Source organism: Haemaphysalis longicornis, unplaced genomic scaffold, assembly GCF_048455015.1.
Source record: "Haemaphysalis longicornis isolate Haplotype H1 unplaced genomic scaffold, Haemaphysalis longicornis Haplotype H1 scaffold_2, whole genome shotgun sequence".
NCBI classification, from domain to species: domain Eukaryota; kingdom Metazoa; phylum Arthropoda; class Arachnida; order Ixodida; family Ixodidae; genus Haemaphysalis; species Haemaphysalis longicornis.
Window position 1 is genome coordinate 237,459,066 of NW_027526295.1, and position 16,627 is coordinate 237,475,692.

The window sequence follows — 16,627 nt, forward strand, 5'->3', positions numbered from 1 at the left end:
GATGCCCGGCGGGACCCCGCATACCCCGAGGCAGAAAACGCAAGATCCTTTTTTTAAGCCTGGCTAAACGCCGTGGCTAAACGTGGCTGAAAAATGCCACTGAACGCTTCCCCGGCGCGACGGCGCGGTTTGAACGGGGGTTTGTGGCCAAGCAGCTCCTCCGGCAATCCAGATCCGCAGAGTGAATTGGCACGGAATTTTTTTTACCTCATTAATTTTCATTGTAAGCTGCGGAAGAGGACTATGTAGCTCTTTCAAGTCGGAGGTCTCAGGTGTGCACACCCTTCCCAAATCTCCTTAGACCCTTTTGGGCACACCAAAGCGATTTGAGCAGCTACTTGGTGCTGATACTTAGAAGGAATTGCGCTAACGACTGGTCAAACAAAAAAGGAGGAAAACTGTGATTGATTTCTCTGTCACAAAAATCGGTAAAGCACGAAAGCGTAAACGTGCAGCGAAATCTGCAGCTGAGCATGATTTGCGGGTCGGCGGCTGTATTGTGGGTGTGCTTGGCGAGCGACGTCCTGCTAGCGGCGGGTCGCTTCGGCAAAGGTGTACTGGCGTCATTTCCGTGACGGATATAACGTCAGGGAAATATTGGTGTATACCGGCATAAAACACTTTCGTGTTAAAATATAAAACCCGCAAACGAACAACCCGAAGTATACCGTACTTTCATGTACTAAAGGTTGCTTTCCTGCAAGAAGACCCTGCGTGCAGGGGTGCACCCTTTACAGGCCACTTGCTCCGTTGCACTGGCCTCATTTCCGTGACGGATATGACGTTAGTGAAATCTTTGTGTATCCGGGAACAAAACACTTTCGTGTTAAAAGACACGCCTCATAACGCAGGCCAACAAGCTGGGTTTAACTCCTACGCGCATACATTACTTTGGCATATCTGAGGTTTTTCTTGGGGGTGAGTGGGTCGGTTATGCCGAAATTAGGCAGGGGAGGGACGAATGACACATAGTATACAGTATATATAGAACCTGGCTATGTGATAGTTTGTATGCGCGTGGGAAATAACTACCGTCTTTTCTTTCGCGATTCTTAGCGCCCCCCTATTCTCTAGCACCCTCCTCTACTTTCAGAAAATATTTTCTAAAAAAAGTGTGCATGCGAATCTAAGCACCCCCTTTCTTGCGAGAAAGGGCGCGTTGCCTTGGCCGCTGCTCTTGCTCCTTGTTTCCATTGGCCGGAGCTGCTAGATTGGCGCATTCTCCGGCTTTCCGTTCGCGGTCAGGCTTGAGTGGATGCGTGCGCTCTCGCCCGCTGATTTTGGCCGGTTGCGTCTCGTGTTGCTGCGTTCCAGCACGACACAACAGAAAACACAACACGACGACAAAGCTGCAGCAAGCGCCCCGTGAACCCTCCAGGTGGATTTCAGACGCGTGGAAGCGGGTACAAACTGACGTTGTGGCCTAGCTCTAAGAAATGCTAGCTTACACACCACTTCGACAAAGCAGAAGACGACCTGCTGTGGGATACTGAGAGCAGTAGCACAACCCTTGTAACTCTCTCGAGGGGTAGTGAGTGACTGACCCCGGTATTCTGATTCCTTCCTCCACTCGAGCCTTCAGTGGAGGAGATCCTTGAAGGCGATTTCTCCATGCATAAGCATTGCGAAATCCTCCCCTCGGCCGAGTGGAGGGAGCAAATGGAGTGGAGGAGGGACCCGGAATACGGCCCTGAGTATCAGACGTAAGCACAGGGTTCACTCTCCATGCCTTTTTTAATGTGTGCTTGTATAGAACATTCCTTGCGCCTTTCTCGTCTATATACCGCCGGGAAATGTGCGTGTGTGGGGGTGTATGTGTATGTGTGCTTGTGTGTGTGGAGGAGTCATCTTATATTTTTCAAATTTAAGCACCCCTATACCGATCGTATAAAAATGGGGGTGCTTAGAATCGAGTAAATACGGTATATTGTTAGCCTGCGGTGGGTGCTGTGCTTGTAGCGACTCCATCGCCATCGTCCCCATCATCACCACGATCATCACCAGCGGTCCTGGTACTGGCGCGTGAGCAGTTCCACGCGACACAGATGGAACGTCGAGTCAGCAGCTGGGCGGCCGCTCGTTCTGGCCGAGCCTACGCGACCTAAATAAATGTAGGAAGTCTTATCAGCGCACCAACCCAGTCTGCTTCCTACAAGTGGTGACCCGGACTTTCCGCGCCTGTCACCCGGTCAGCGGCACACCGACATGGCGATGTGGGGGGACCCGCCGATACCAGCGTTCGAGCCACGGAACCTCAGAGGATGGTTCTTCAAGTTTGAGGCTACCCTCTGGCTCAAACACGTGAGCATACAGCCTCCATCCCCTGAAGCACTCCATCCTCTGGGAGACGCTTCCGCTGGACCTCCGCTGTGTCCTCGCCCTACCACCGCCCAGCGCCACCCCCTACGACGACCACCGCGCTGCCGTGCTCGCGCACTACGGCCTCACGGACGACCTGTTTCGGCCTGCATTAGGAGAAGTACACGCACGCTCCGCGCACGCTTCACAGCCGCCCACTGTACCCTCAGCGCCATGGCCCTCGTCCCCTGCCACTAGTGTCGCCCCTCTATACTCCAACTCCAGCGCGGCACCCACACCTACAACAAGACGTACAGCCGACCTTCGGGCTGCCGTGCTCGAGCACTATGGCTATCGAGACGACCCGCCGCAGCCGGCAGCACACGAGGTACCCGCACGGCTTGCACACGCTACGCCGCCACACACGGTACCCTCCATGCCACCCAGCACGGCGACGTCCTCTCTCACCAACGCCGACACCCTGCTCTCCATTTCCAGCACGGCAGCCGCATCTTACACGAGAGGACTGGCGGCGGCCAACGACATCACGGGCGTCCGCCGCCCGCCGCCCGCCTCGCCCGCTGCTATCACCCTACGCGCAGGCACCGGTGAGCCACCCACTACCGTGGCGGCGACCTCCCGCCTCAGTCGCCCACACAACCGTCATCCACAGCCGGTGTAGACTCAAACGGGGTTTCACCTCCAGCGGCACGTTCGCTGGCCTTCACGGGCACCATGACCTCGAGAGAGAGAGAGAGAAAACATCTTTATTTGTCCTGCAAACGCGACGCGGCCTCACGTCGTGTCAGCCGGCCACTCGGCTTCCGTCACCTACTCATGCCTACCCCCGGGTGGGGGTGACACTTTCGGGCGTTGAAGCTCGAGGGCGTCCGACACTTGCTGGACGGCCATGTGTTGTATCACGTAGTCTTTGCACGCCGCCGCACTGACAAGGTACGGCGGGAACGTCTCTGCTGCACTGGCCTCGCTCGGGTGTCTTCTGCAGTCCCAAAGGATGTGGGCCGCCGTGGCCCTGTCCTTCTTGCACATCACACACACATCACTGGGGTACACCTCCGGGCATATGTGTTTAGCTATTACTGGAGTCATCAGCGCAAGTGTTTGCAGCTGCCTAAACACCACTGCTTCGCGTCGCGTCAGCTTAGGGTGGGGTGGGGGTAGCGTCCGGCGGTTAGTCCGGTACCACACCGGGGTGTCCTTGTAGGTGGTGAGTGGCGCCACCTCGTCGTCTTCCTCCGCCGCAAGTTGGGGGCTCGGGCTCGCGCCGCGGCTGGTGAACGCGCGCGCCGCCCGCTCCGCCTCCTCGTTGCGGTTCTCGCCCGTGCTCAACGGGCCGGCGTGCGCCGGGAACCACTTAATAGTCACCGCTGATCGTCTGGGGAGTAGGGCCCCGCACACCCTCACAACACTGAGGGAGACACTATTCGTAGCGTAGTGCGAGATCGCCTGTCTAGCGTCACTGATGACTGTGGTGCACTCTGGGTTCGCAAGGGCTGATGCGATCGCCATCTCTTCGGCCTGGTCCGTGCTCTTGGCCCTGACGCTGCCGGCCGTGTACAGCGCCCCGGTGGTGGCTGCTACTACCGCCGCGGCGTACGTGTTGGGCCGGTCCGGGTACTTGGCTACGTCCACGTAGTATGCTCCGGTGTCCATGGCGTGTGTCGCCGTGAGTGCCTTGGCTCTGGCGAGCCGTCGTTCCTGATTGTGCTCACGATGCATGTGCCGGGGGATGGGTGGCACGTGGAGGTTGCGGAGCAGGTCCCGCGGGAGCGAGGCTCACTCCGCGCTGTCCTGCGTTCCTTGTCCCTGGTGCCCGAGCCGCTGTAGGATCGCGCGTCCCGCTCTCGCTTGCCTTAGTCTCGTTAGCTGTGCCGTCATCCGGAGAGTGTCCACCAGGCATGCGGGGATGAAGGAAGTAAGTCTTCTCCGGCTCGTCCAGTCATTCGCAGTCAGTCACGTAGCCTATGTAGCGGCTTTCGACTACTGGAAGGCGGCGGAGCGCAAAAAGCTCGACGCCATCATCCGCAAGGCGTATAAGGCGGCACTCGGGCTATACACGCACACCAGCACGGACAAGCTCCTCGAGCTGGGAGTTCACAACACCATGACCTCGAGCGGCATCGAGACAGAAGCAGCCAGAGCACCATCAATCACAAAAGTTGGTTCTCCACCACAAGGGGCACCTGCTGGGCAAGACACTGCCTCTGTTTTATCACCTATACGCTGCTGTAATATCCCGGCTTTGGCACGGTACTGACGCCAAAACGTGCCAGTTGCTGTTGTCCTGACCATAAAGGAGGTTATGTCCTGACGCTCACATCAAGGGCGACGTCATCGGCACCTCTGAAGTCCCAGCGTCCACACCAGTCCTCATCCCACCCGAATGCATCGTGGACACGGCAGTCGCGGCTGAATCGACGGCAATAGGGCATGACGCAAGTACTGGTCGTTTCCTAGTCGAGCTGTCTCAGTATTTGAACCCAGATGCTCAAGATGTCATTTTCGAGGACTCGGGCATGCATTTGACAGACATCCTTGCTTTCCGGCGTCGATGTCGGAGGCGACTTCGTAAGCGACACCACAATTGCCCTTCTCGACCAGGCGTCTTGCCTCGTCAGCACTTCAACGACGTCCAGCGCCCGTTCATAAGCGCCGGCCTCGCCATTACGCTCAGCGCAAACGCCCGACTTGCATTCCGGTTTCCTCCAATTAACCGTCAGGCTCACCAACTGCGCTATCGAACGGAGCCGCAATCGCAGTCCCACAGCCGACATATGCGTGCTCGATCTCTACGCTGCCACAACTTCTGCAGCATGGACAAGCTGATACGCTTGACCTAGTGCAATGCCCTATTTGCACGGCCAAGCAACCAACTTTCCTTGGTCTTACCTGCGACCCAACGCAGTCACGTGCCACCGCGACTTGTCCCATGCTGCATTCCCAGCCAAGGCCACCGGAGGTTTACCTATTCACCTGACGCTCTCACGGAACTGAACAGGACTGCTTAATGTCATGTCTTGAATCCGGACACAGCTCGCGAATTCCCTGTACAGCATTTTAAGTGCGATGCACTTCTTAGCGACCCTGAACCTGCGTCCACCGGCGATGTCCGCGCACGTGGAGATGGGCGCGCGCCGCCTGGCCGCTGACATGGCACATACCCACGTGGGGGATTGGCCAGGAATCTCCTCGTCTTCCTTGGCAACGGGGGGAGATGGGCGCGCGCTGCCTGGCCGCTGACATGGCACATACCCACGTGGGGGATTGGCCAGGAATCTCCTCGTCTTCCTTGGAAACGGGGGGAGATGGGCGCGCGCTGCCTGGCCGCTGACATGGCACATACCCACGTGGGGGATTGGCCAAGAATCGGGCGTGAGAAGGGCTAATGCACCTGCTTAAAGGAGTACTGACACGAAATTTCAAAGCTGAGATCCGCTCTAGCAATCAAGTACAACGACAACACAAATAGGTGTCTGTGAATAAATGCATCTTTCTTTCTTTGTAGTTGTGTGTGTGTGTGTGATCTCTCTTTCGCGAACATTACCGAACCGCGCAAATTCAACTCGTGCATTCGCACTTTCACATTCTTCCCTTCGGGGAAATGCGGGGAATTTTTTGTTCCGCGCAACCCATGTGATCAATTTTTCATCTTAACGCGCTACGCGCTAGGAGGGCAGCCCTGTAGCGATTCCATCGCCATCGTCCCCATCATCACCACGATCATCATCAGCGGTCTTGGTACTGGCCCGTGAGCAGTTCCACGCGACACAGATGGAACGTCGAGTCAGCAGCTAGGCGGCCGCTCAGTCTGGCCGGGCCTACGCGACTTAAATAAATGTAGGAAGTCTCATCAGCGCACCAACCGAGTCTGCTTCCGACATGCTTTTCTTTTTATGTCTGTTTCGTCGCCTCATTTTACTCTAACCCTTTGGAGAGTATGCTGGGGCCCCCTTATGCAACGCGCCATATGTAGGCTCCCCAGGGTAGGCACAAACGTAGCACTTGTAGGGGCCAACTTGAGCACTACAGCCATTGGGACAACTATGGAGTCACTGAATTGTGACACATAGCGACAACTACATCAATTATTTGGCCACGTTTCTGACGCGTGTCACTATGCTTTGCTAGCGTAGCCATTAGCCCCAGCGCTTGTCTAGGACTCCTGTTGAATAAATTGGACAAGAGATATAGTGTCTAATGTTTGACCCGTGCTCGGACGAGGAAGATTGCGTAAATAATTCGGTACACGGGCACTGTGTTCGGTAAATGCCGCGCTCGGTATGAGTGAATGTGGACAACTCATGAGCACCCGTATAATTGAATTTCCTCGCCAAATGAAGCCAGCATACGACCACTGAATGAATCGCACGAATGCGAAATCACAGAAGGAATACAGAGAGCCCGGAAACACCAGACTACTCTGACCGGCAGCCTCAATCAACATTGCGCTAGAGAAAGATAAGTTCTGCAGACCCGGAGAAGCTCTCAATTATTGACAGAGTGCCAGAGATATGCATTTGTCGGTAGTAAAAGTTTCAAGCTCCTGGTACAATTTCAAAAAGGCGCTAAGCTTTCAAGATTCGCTTCTGCCCTGCGTTCAGACAGAGGAAAATGTGGATTATGCGCGAGTGCAAAACGTCACTAGAAAGGCAGGTTTCAAACGTGTCCTTGTACTGTGTCAGGCACCAACCATTACTGTGCTGCTATGAAATATGCCGAAATGAAAGCGACAGTGTCACCTATTTGGAAGAGCAATCCGGAGAAGCTGCCGCCTCGAGTAAACATGAACGATCGGCTTTCTGATTATTCTGCTTCTTCGTAGACCTGCTTATACAGCTTGTTTCAAAAACAAATTAACTGATTACTAGGGGTGTGCGAATATCATTTTTTTCGACTACGAATCGAATACGAATATCTGGCTTCGAATATCGAATAATTGAGGGAGGATGTGGCTTTTGAAATCAACCTTTTAATTTATTTGTGAATTTTGATGAAAACTAGCACAACTACTGGAAATGCTTTTGTGATAGCACCATAAAAATTTCAAAGCAATATTTTGAAAACTTTTTATTTATAAAATTTTCTTTCTGTCCACATTGTACCGAGCTTGAGCGGCCTATGAAATATAGAAAAATTGTTCAAAGTACTTTGCATTCTAAATGCATGGACGAGGTCGTGACAGTCTTAGATTTTTTATTAGAACACAATTTTTTAATGTAAGTTTTTTTAGAAGTGAATATACAACAGGCATATAGACAATGAATGACCATTTGAATAAAAAAATCACAAAAAGTAAACCTGAAAAACCAAGAGTGTCACAACTTGAACTGTTCATCAAGGAATGTAACGCAAAAAAACGGAATAAAAAATACAGCTACATGTCATGAAGAAATCCCTACAACAAGAGACGTAGTTGGCAAAAGAAACTATTATGAGAAAACAGATTCCGAAGTTGAAAAATAGATTGCATTCATCAAAAGTCGCCAGGGTTGTAGACTTTCGGGTCTTTTTTTTTAACACGGAGCTTCTGGAATGCCTGGCTTTGAAATTGGAGTGCCTTTTGCAGACTTTTTCTTTCCATAAAACATCAACTTCGGCTTTTCTGTACAGAGTACACAGCCCAGTTTGCGGACCCGGTTTTCGCACCACGAAAAGCGTTCGGTGGCCGATCAGCCTTTCGAGCCACGCAACTTCCCCTAGTATGGCTTGTGATCTCAGGCATTCCCATCGCGATGATGTCTTTGTTGAATACCACAGCAGATAAAATATTTGAACAGAAACTTCGCCGACCGAAGCGGTGCAAATGAACTCAAAAACGCGCATTACGCAGTTCCGGTGGTCGCCATCTTGAAATGCCGTAGCGACGCCCAATCAGGAGGGACGTTTCAACGCGCGCCGAAAGAAAGGCCAACCGCGCTTCAGCATCTGTATCTCACTTCGTTTTTGCGCCTTTATTTTTCTCCCATTCGTGCGTTTGTGAATGAACGAAGATAAAAAGACCGTAAGGACCGGAAAGAGGATCGCTCGGCCGATCCAATGGTACCAAAATGGCCGCGCTCGGTGGCACCGTTGCGGAGATACATGCTCCGAAAAGTGCCATTTTTTAGCCCATTCGCGCTGACATTGCGCCACTTTGCGACGGTTTTCGGCGGAAAAAATTTGCAACTGCACAGGATAGAAAACACAGAAGCCGAATATGTGGCTTTCAAAAAAACTATGTTGTGGCCCTTTTTCCGAAGTTGAAAGACGCGTCCCCCCTTTAACTAATCAACCCAAATATTCGATAATACCCGATTATTCGAACCCGTTCGAATATTCGAAGATTGTCGAATACATGGTTTTCGAAGCGAATACGAATATATAATATTTAATATTCAAGTAATATTCGAAATTTACCCGCCGCGGTGGCTCTGTGGCTAAGGCGTTATGCTGCTGAGCACGAGGTTGCTGGTTCGATTCCTGGCCGCGGCAGCCACTTTTCTGATGGAGGCGAAAAGCAAAAACGCCGTTGTGTACGAGATTTTGGCGCACGTTAAAGATCCACAGGTGGTCAAAATTAATCCGGAGCCCTCCACTACGGCGCGTCTCATCGCCTGCGTTTCGTCGGCGCGTTAAACCCTACAATCAATCAATGTTCGAAATTTTTGAATATTCGCACACCCGTACTGATTACCTCGGGTTTGTATTCAGCTTCGTAGATCGTGTCTTGTTCTCCACGCCTTTTTCTGGCCAACAATGGGCGCCTCGGAACAACGTTACACATTGGTCATTTAGTCACTGGTGTCAAGGCCCTTCAGTGGCTCTGCTGATAATTAGCGAAATGCAGTGGCACTTTTTAGCAAGAGCACCGGGAACTACAGACGCATCCAGTGAGGTTTCTTAACCTGGCGATCTATAAGGTTAAAAAAAAACAAATTTTTGGGCGTGCCGTGGGATCAGCGGGCCGGAAAAGTGCCTTCATCGCTTTAATTTTAATTTTGAAGAGTATAGGACATGCATGGTTATGGCGCTTAATCTTGATTAATTATGATCATGGCGCTTGATTCGCCTGATCTTTGTACGCGTTGTCTCGAAGTCGGTCCGCGTTTCCTGGGAACCTTTCATTGTTCTCGAACCAGGTGCGAGAAGCGCTTAATGGGACACTTTCTGAAGTATCGCGTCATCGGCGTTGCTCGCGTAAAACGGCGTGGTTGCTCCCACCATAATTTGGACCTTCGCAGTGTGTTCGTGGCAACGGAATGACTGCAGCTTTTCCTCAATATTGTGGCTTCGTTCTAAGAAATTGCAAATAGCTGCGAAGTTTTTGGAAGGCCTTGATGGCTGGCCGTGAACGCATGGTCTTCCGGGTTTGTGGCAGATGTAACAACTACGTCGTCGACACAATGAGTGCCCGAACTGGCGAAAGTGACCTTAAGCTTCAGACAGACTTGATTAATTCGCTAAACAAAAAAAAGTGCGCTGTTGACAGTAGGCGACTGCAATGGCGTGACGGCGTATTTAGCCAGTTCATTTCAGCACCGGCCAACGGCATCGAATCAACAGGGAAGAAGCGAACTAGTTATTAACAGGTAACGTTTTTTTTTATTAACAGGTAACAGAGGAGGGAAGAGTCGTAGAGGAGGAGAAGGGGGATGAATTTGTCAGATTGTTTAACCCATTGGCGGTGAGCGCAAGCGCCGCCCGTGGTCGCTTTGGGGCACAAAAGCCGCCTTCGAGTACTCTGGACAACGTTTTCTGCGCCGTATCGTAGTGGCGTAGCAGAAATCTTTTCATTGCATTTGCATGTGAATAAACAACGCACGCTCCGGATATGCACCTTCGTGCACGCAGCCATAACGAAAGCCAATTTGTGAAGAAGACACTGAATGCCTTACAGCCTGAACAAAATATATCCACACGAACGTTGTGAGCCTCCCAAACGCCCCAAACTACCTAATAAAACGTTTGAGACGGTGCAGAAAAATTAATGCTTTAGGCACAGAATAAGCATTCATCGTATGCAAGCCAGCAACAACAAAGAAATAGAAGACGGCCGTTTTATTTCCCACTGTGCGATGCGCGCCCGCTGCTTGGTGCGTAGCATTAGTCTGTTGAATTTTCATAAGAGCATCTCAAAAATACGTTGGGGAAGCCTACCCATTTTGCTACTTATCGAGAAGCTCTGAGCACTGAACCTCTAGGACGGACGAGTTACACACGATCATCTGATCGATACTCTGAAGAAAGTTCTCTCTCTCCTCGTGTGTTGCAAACTTGTGCGGGATACAGCTTGAAATTATTCAGAGGTGTCAGAAGCTGGAAAAATAACTTGATTACTGGAAATGCGCTTTTTTAATGCACTAAAGCATCAAAGCGGCCGATTTCTAGCCCAGGCTCTGTTGCCCCTCACAAGCGTAGCAGAAGACAGCGCCGCGAGTCCCCGTAAGCCGCCGTCAGATCCAGGAGGCGCCACTCAAACATCTCACCACCAATACAAGCAATTTGCAGATCATTAAAGCAACGCCAAATTGCTTTATGAAGGGAAATGGCGCCGTCCAGGGAGAATGCCTCCAGCACCTCTCCCCCACCCCCCTCTACTTTCCCCTTCTTTGTCCATTCCCCTTCTGCTTCCGTCTCAGTCATGACGTAATTGCACGTGCAAGGTAGTATGCTCGCAAGGCTATGCAACTCTATGCTTGCAAGACCTGACAAATGATACCGCCTTGCTTGTACACTGCGTCACATCCGATGATCTGCTTTCAGCGTGGACACTACGAAACAGATATGGAGTGGACAAAACTGAGAATTCCGTCTCAGCTCGTGGCGTGAGTAACGTTGGCTGCCGGCTTGGCGCATGCGCTCTCTGCAGCTGACTCGATGCCTGGCCACGTGACTCGCCGCGTGCAGGCGAGCTTGGCCATGAATGAGAGCGAGACGGGGCCGTCTTCTCTCCTCTGAGCGTTGCGTGGAAGCCGGAGGCTTTGAGCCGTCGCCGGGAAGCGGTTTCTGACCTCCCCTCGGATATGGGCTTAACTGGAGAGGGTCCAGAATGCTAAGCGCGCGAAACTAGCGTTGGAGACTCAAAAAGAGCAAGCTGTTCGCCTCGGAAAACGCCGGAAGCGTGGTCACAACCGTAGTGAAAGGCAGGCTTTGGACGCATAGTATAATAATTACAGATAAATAAAAAAAAATTCGCCAAGTGAAACCAAGACTTTACCACGCTAAGCATATACAGGATCAGCTGAGCTTAACAGCAGCCAATTTTTTTTTCTTTTTTCGGATCAAGTAAACGTTTTTCACCTTTATCAGTGCTCCAGGAGAGAACTTTCAGACGTAAAGCTATGCAAATGTTGAACCCACAGCGAAACGGCATTGCGGCTAATTATTCCCGTATATATTACTCAACAGTAGTTTGACAATATTTTTAAAAAGAAGGATTGTACACCTCGCTGACTTTTTTGCCTCCATTACTTGCATAAGACAGCCGAAGTTTTGCGCAACTGTCTAATATCATTCAAAGGCTAATTATAGACCAAATTTTAACGTGAATTGCTCTTTGACCAATCCATGCGGGTCATCGATCAGCGACACCGAAACCCTCAAAGCTGGTTGGCTGATGCCCAATTGGTCAGCAGTATCGACTGTAGTCACGGCGAAACTCAGGAAAAGGTAATCTGCGGCAGTGCTTATGACTACTGTAGCCCGCCACTCAGTGGCGGGCTAGCAGGCGCACCTGCGTAAGGGTCTCTACCTTTCTGCCTAGCCGTGCACGCCACTGGGTGGGCACACTGACTTTGCAAATAAAGTTACTATTATTATTATTATTATTAATTTGACGTAAAACATAGTAGTGATGACGAAACCCTACAGAAAATGTAACTGGTCCCAGGTGGTATGCTGGTCTCAGCTATAAATCATCGAGCCCTAGATAAGACTAGGTTTTCGCAAAGGTTTTCTAAGCCGAAGGGGGACGCTGGAAACTAAATGCTTGAAACAATGGCGATCGCGCACCTATGACGGAAAGGGGCTGGCTAGTGAGAGCGCATATGTTTGAGTGAGACAATCGACCTGACGATCATTTGAACCTGTTCTACAAAAGAAACTTTCGGGGAAACTGCTGTTTCTTAACTGCTCTCGTTTTGAAGTGAAAAAAATATCCGGGATGTTTTGTGGGCTTACCAATTTTGTCACTAATCAAAGCTTAAAATGCTATAAAAAAGGAGCGTAACTAGGAATTACGCTGCTACATGTACCTCTTCCTCGCCGTTTTCACATAAACAAGGAGATTGCTACGTTATTTTTTTTTTCTATTTATGTGTACGGATAGTTCTAGGTTAGTTTCCACGACTGCCGTGCAAGCAGGCGGGAAATTCCCGCCTCCACTAGCCTTTTTCTTTGTGATTTTGCAACGTCCGTTGCCGCTGCTGCTGCCACCGCGTGGCCTACTGCGGAAATGCGCTAGCGCTGCTAGCGCCACAGAGTGGTGATTGCACCGACTCCTGTTGGATTCTTCTTGTTCTGTGATTACGGCCGCGATAGATGCGGCAGCCGGTCGTTATTTTCACGGTTTCGTTGGTTTCGCTTAGAGCTGCGCCGTCGTGTGCGTTGGCTGCATGTATTGCCTCCCTGTTCCATGGTTTTTCTCCTTTCGCTGTTCCGCTACCTCCGGTAGACTAAGATGCCACCCTGTTTTGGTTAGTGTTTGTTGCGAAGGGTCGTGACGTTGGCATCGTATGTGCGACGAGCTTGTCAGGTAAGTCAACTGCCGCTCATTGTGCTCGCTGTGAGCGAGCGCTGCGCTTACTCACACGTCAACGCGCGTTTTCTTTGATGTTGCTTAGCTCGGCACCTCGGACGAGCGAGTCACACATATCCGGTGAAACTGAAGATAATCTGTTTGATCAGAGCACAATCGGAACTTAAGCGTGCAATAATTAACGCGTTTTGGCGCCTAAATTTATTCTTGGAAAGCTCATGGTCATCAACTTGGCATTGACTCCCTCTCTCTCGTACGTCTTGCATCCGTAATGGTGCAAGTGCACGACAGCACGACGCGGATGTAGGCGGTGCGTGTTATAAATAGCGCATCTGTGCGGATTAGTTCTTCGCAGACAGTGTCGCAGTTGATTCTCTGAACACACAAAAGAAAATCGAGAAGCTGTGAATCAGTTCCTGGTAATAGTCCAAATGACAAATCGAGGAGACGTATTGTTTCTTGGTAAACGCTAGGAATAAGTAACAATGAATTGATACTTCTCTAGACATGCATGCATGTGCACAAACGCCTAATGAAGATCGATGCGAGTCGCTTCGAATTCTTTTTGTCAATGCAATCGTGCCCAGTGCTCCTAGGTCTCTAGAAACGTTGATCATGTCAGCCTTTCGCGAGTGACGAAAAATATTCGTTAGTTGGTCCTTTAATTATTATGACGAGTAAAAAGAAAAAAAAAACGAAGTCGCTCGCAGATTTAGCACCTGTCACGTGGGCAATTACCTCACTATTAAACTGAAACGCAGTTTTACAACTTGTATCCAGCTGGAACGAGTATTTACTGCTACCGTAAATTGTTAAGTCACACGTGGTAAAGCCCTTTCCGGAGTGTTAGCCTAGCTCTTGCTCTCCGTCTTTGTTCAGTAATAGTATTTCTCTGTCACGTACGTTTTTCTAGTTGTGCATTCAGGAGCTGTTCTTCTAAATTCAAATTTTGTCTAAAATCACTATTTACAAAAATGCGCACAAAAAGAAAAAAAAAGCAGTGGTATAGTGCCCTGTGGCTTTTGTGCCCTGTGGAAATTCATGTAATATTTCCAAGGAGTGAGCTTTTATCAGAGCAGCATTGTATGAGCGCTATATAAAAAGGGCAGAGAATGGAGATAGACTTTCATTGTAATCTGGCAGACACTGAATTAATCTAGCGTCACTCTGGGAAGCGGAACCCGTCAAAGAAGACGACCTGAGGCTTGACAGCAATGTCTCAGTGTGGACGTGCCAAATTGAAATGAAGTGCTAAACTCACCGGCCCAGTGTGCTCGTTGGATGATTGCTCAGGGGCATATGCCTGTGTGTTTGTTTGCAAAATGTAGCCTGCTGTAAGCTCGATTCGCGAAATAATTCTTCATATTTGGTATTACCAGGCTGCAAAACAGTTGGTAAGCTTGCATCAATCCTTAAGACATCATTGGCACATCTTCAGTGCAAAAAATTAAGAAGAAAAGAGAAAAATAGTGCATGCCAGTTTACCCTTTATTTAGTATAAAGGTACGTGTTGTGCGTGCCTATCACCACTTGCACCACATGTTAAATTGGTTAGTTTCATAAATTCGTACTAGCAGTGCAGAAGTTTTTGTACTCCATGGTTTTTGTTACCTGTAAGCAATTATACCTGAAAGCAATATGATAATTCTCATACAGGGCTTTAACAGGAAGGCACATTGGCCTGGTTGATGTCTGCTTGTACTGCAGCGGTGCATATTAGGCAATGCAGATAGAAGAGCAGAGGGTTGTATTGTCCTGTTCTCTCTTTGTATGAGCTCATTTTTAATGCGCACCCCTGCAAGAAGTAACGTGACATTTTGCTTCGGCCGAGCCAGCTGGCATTTGAAGCTTTTTAAAGCTGCGTCAGGCATTCTGACATTTTATCCTTCTTAAGTTTCATGAAACACTCACACAAATAAAAAGTTGTTGGTTTACGTATGGAGGGAATTTTATGCTACTAACCAAGGGGCTTGATTCGCCTTCCAAATTTCATGAAAGCCTGAAGCAAAGCTGTGGCTTGTGCGTCATCGCATGTGCCGTGTTCTCTCCGATGAGTTAATGCCTTATGAATTCATGCGCTACCTCATGTACAAGTAGTTCTTTCAAGAGCATCTTGTGCGCATTCGATTTCTTGAGGTGCAGGCAGGCTAGTTTACTGTTTGACATTCTTGGTGGTCTTGTTACAGTATTGCATTGCAGGGGTTCTTGGGTTGTGACGGGTTAGGAATAGGAAGTCAAAGTCCATGGATTTTGCCATTTTTATTCCTTTGAACGCCTGGATTTTTGATGAATGAAAAATCAGAGATTGTGATTTTACAGTAGCATTTTCTGTACAAAATGTTAAAAAGTTTTTTCCCTTTTTTTTTTTATTTTACTGAGAAAACCTACTCATGCACCGATTTAACTCTTTCCACCTCAACTCTTCTAGTAACACCGTAACCTTTTTTTTGGGGGGGGGGGGGTAAACTTTGCTATGGCAAATGTTTTGGTAATTTGTCCGTACTCTTGCCTATTAATTAATTCGTGGCCAACCCACTCTAGAATCTTCGCAACTGCTTATCGCTGGCAGTTAGCCTTTATTCTTTTGTACCTATGGGTTCATAGTCGCCGCACATTCAGCCCAAGTCAGCAACAGTAAATCGAGGTGATGTTGCTGAATGGGCATTTGTGCATGAACAATGCTGCAGATGTCTTATCGCGGCATGCAGAATGGTATCAGTATGACAGAATATAATCCTTTTTAGCGTACACTCAGGAAGACTAAAGCGGCGAAAGCAGTGCTTTAATTAAACCAATGAATCTTTCTAGAATAAGTCAGAAATATTTGTTAAAGGGACACTAAAGTGTAAAAACAAGATTGCAGTGCTGTTAGTATAAATGCACCACTCATGGCAGCAGCAGTTGTTGATTAACGAAAAAAGGAAAATGCTAAAAACATGAAAACCAGTTTCACTGCCCCATACATTTCTTTCGGAGCTTGTCTAGGTGTTTTCTGAAAAATAACAAAAAAAAAAACATTAATAAGGCACGTGAATGCAAGATAAGCAAATACATTGAAACTTCTGCTGAGCCCACAATTTTGAAGGAGAGGCAAAACTTAAGCTCTTAAACATTATTAAAGAAAGTTGTTTCACTACAATTTGTGGTGATCTTTGTTTCAATTTCGATTTTGGTCGAATGTCTTTTTGTGCTGGTAGAGCAAAAAAATTTCTCAGGGCACTTAAGTCTGCTTACGTGCTTTGAAGGCGAAAACCCAACAATATTTACTATCAACTTCTTTTCTGCTGCGCTGTGTTCGCGGCTCTTTCTTTGTCTTCTGGCGTGATAATAATTTCCACCGGCTTCTTTTCTTCTACTCACATGCTGTCACATATTACGGTGTCATGTGGCGTGCACTATTCTAAGACTTTTATGTTTCCAAGTCATATTTTTGTTAATTTTGTAGAGCGCTCACATTAGCCCATCAAAGCTCCCAATTCCTGGCAAATCCGCGACGTGAATATGTGCCGTGATGAAAGGAACAACGACAACTTTTGTTCTGTGGCTGATAGCATTGCAGATACAGCACAGTCA

The 16,627-nt window shown here is 49.1% G+C and overlaps 1 protein-coding gene across 5 annotated transcripts in view; it reads left to right on the forward strand.

Annotated features, from left to right (window-relative positions):
* The window catches only part of Mvl (solute carrier family member malvolio), a 43,914-nt gene that overhangs the window by 9,121 nt on the left and 18,166 nt on the right, over positions 1-16,627 (forward strand). For 3 of the 5 annotated variants that reach the window (XM_077699834.1, XM_077699830.1, XM_077699833.1), the window contains exon 1: positions 12,810-13,051. The exons of the other annotated variants lie outside the window; for them this stretch is intronic. The gene's annotated coding sequence lies outside the window, so the exon portion shown is untranslated. Of the gene's footprint in view, positions 1-12,809; positions 13,052-16,627 lie in introns of those variants that run through there. 5 annotated transcript variants of the gene reach the window in all.